The sequence below is a fragment of the Gouania willdenowi genome, unplaced genomic scaffold, assembly GCF_900634775.1.
Source record: "Gouania willdenowi unplaced genomic scaffold, fGouWil2.1 scaffold_157_arrow_ctg1, whole genome shotgun sequence".
Classification (NCBI taxonomy): Eukaryota; Metazoa; Chordata; class Actinopteri; order Blenniiformes; family Gobiesocidae; genus Gouania; species Gouania willdenowi.
The window spans coordinates 84,367-86,684 of record NW_021144907.1 but is presented as its reverse complement, the minus strand read 5'-3'; the positions used below and the strand labels follow the sequence as shown (position 1 = coordinate 86,684).

At 40.3% G+C, this 2,318-nt stretch overlaps 1 non-coding gene across 1 annotated transcript; it reads right to left on the bottom strand.

The window, feature by feature from the left end:
• Window positions 1–554: 554 nt before the first annotated feature.
• Window positions 555–627, bottom strand: trnat-ugu (transfer RNA threonine (anticodon UGU)). Its single transcript has one exon. It is a non-coding gene; the product is annotated as a tRNA-Thr (tRNA).
• Between the last annotated feature and the right edge of the window lie 1,691 nt (window positions 628–2,318).

Below are 2,318 nucleotides of genomic sequence, written 5' to 3'. Positions count from 1 at the left end.
ATTAGTATATAAGTTGTAGCTAACACATTTTCATTATTTATCTCACTTTTCTCATATTTAGCACATTTTCCTACATTTAACACAACATGTAACCACATATATAGAGGTAAAAAAGCATTAAATCTAAATATTGAAATCTAAATCTAAATGGTATATGTTATATCTAAATGTTAAATCTAAATCTAAATGGTATATGTTATATCTAAATGTTAAATCTAAATCTAAATGTTACATGTTATATCTAAATGTTAAATCTAAGTCTAAATGTTACATCTAAATGTTAAATCTAAATGCTTAATCTTATATCTAAATGTTAAATGTTAAATCTATATCTAAATGTTAAATATACACACAGATGTGTGCAGCAGGGACTGAAGGAGACCACGCCCCCTGCTGTCACAGCTGGGAGTTGCCATGGAGACGCTTCAGCTCACTACCCTGGTCCTCTGTAGACTTCATAAACCAGGAACGCTTTCCATTCAAACAAATCCTAGAGCAGTTAAAGGGTGTCAACAAAACCATTAGCCACACCCCCTGTAGGTAATAGTGAGCGATGGCCTCGGTGAGAATTGAACTCACAACCCCTGGTTTACAAGACCAGTGCTCTAAACTCTGAGCTAAAAGGCCTCGTGTGAGAGTGTGTGTGTGTGTGTGTGATCCTCACACACACACACACACTGCAGACACACTCCACACTGCAGATGAAATGTGTCTGTTCTCTGTCTCCATCTTAGATAATGTTTCTCTTAGTTTTACAAGCTATTTATCTCGTTTGTTATCACTCTCTCTCTGACTCAGGGCAGACTGTGCATGGACTGAAAGCAGATCAAGTGAAGTCCACCACACACACAGAGTCAGAGGAACCTCTGTGACTCTGTTCCTCATGAACATGTTTGTGCCTTTATTCTGTTGCTTCTCCACCTCAGTCTTCTATTTTCCTCTTGTTTTGACAAAAGTCACGTTAGAGATTTCTGCTGGAATATAAAGCCACGAGACTTTATCTACTCTCAGATCAAGAACACACTGACTTTTGACGAGCAGCTCCAGCAGCCAATAGTATTGCTTAAAACAGCTCATAAGATTGCTGTGTTGGTAGAAAGACCTCTGATTGGCTGACATCCATCCTGTATTGATCAACTTCATTTTCAGAGCCTGGAGAAGGAGAAGAGATTAACTGTCTACACTTTACAATATTACAATATGCTCAAAGATGATTATGGACTTTTGACCAAATAACATTAAAAAAAAAAAAAAACATACTCCAGCTTTAAGCGAAGGGATGAGTACTGCTGAATTTTCACCTGCCAACTTTCTAGGTGTTTAGAACCGTGATCGTTTTAACTCAACCATATTTTTACACATTTTTGTAGCTTCATAGGCCAGTTAGCTCAGCTGGTCAGAGCGTGGTGCTAATAACACCAAGGTCACCATTCCTAAACCTGGAAGAAAATTCACAAATAGCCAAAAAACTAGAATGACTGTCAATAAAGAAGCTTCTTTTTGAAATCTTAATAAATCAGCAAGTAGGACAAATACCAATTTATTGATGAATAATCCCAGAACAATTTAGGTTAAAGATCACATTACTCCTGTATTAGCCTCTCTGCATTGGCTTCCCATAAAATATAGAATAGAATTCAAGATTCTTCTTCTCACTTATCAAGCCCTAAATGGACAGGCACCAGTCTATCTCAAGGAGCTTGTAGTGCCATACAATCCCCCCAGAACACTACGCTCTCAAAATGCTGGACTACTCGTTGTTCCATTTGTCTCTAAAAGTAGTATAGGAGGAAGAGCTTTCAGTTATCAGGCCCCACTTCTCTGAAACCATCTACCAACCACGGTTCGGGGGGCAGACACCCTCTCTACCTTTAAGGTTAAGCTCAAAACATTCCTCTTTGGTAAAGCTTTTAGTTAGGAACCAGCTCATAGCTCATAGTTAAGATGCAATAGGCATAGACTGCCAGTGGGGGGGTCTGGCATGCTCGGTTGGAGAGGGCGTTAAGAGAGAGGTCATTTAGGTTAGAGAGGGACCGGAGAGGGTCCCATTCCTCTCTCAAACACTCCCTCTATGTCTGCTTCTTCCCTTGTGTGTTTGCTCCTGTACTCCTTCTGGCTTTTATCTTGCAGGTCCGTGGGATCCTCAGTGTGGAGTTACAGAGTCTCAACAACTCTGTCTCCACCCTTTCCTCTGCACACACCCAACACAGCATAACGTGGATGGCTGTTCATCATAGGAATGGGATCCACACAAGGTTCCTGCTGCTTAACAGAAGGTTTTCCTTGCCGCCATGATGAATTCATGTTGGGTGTGGGAT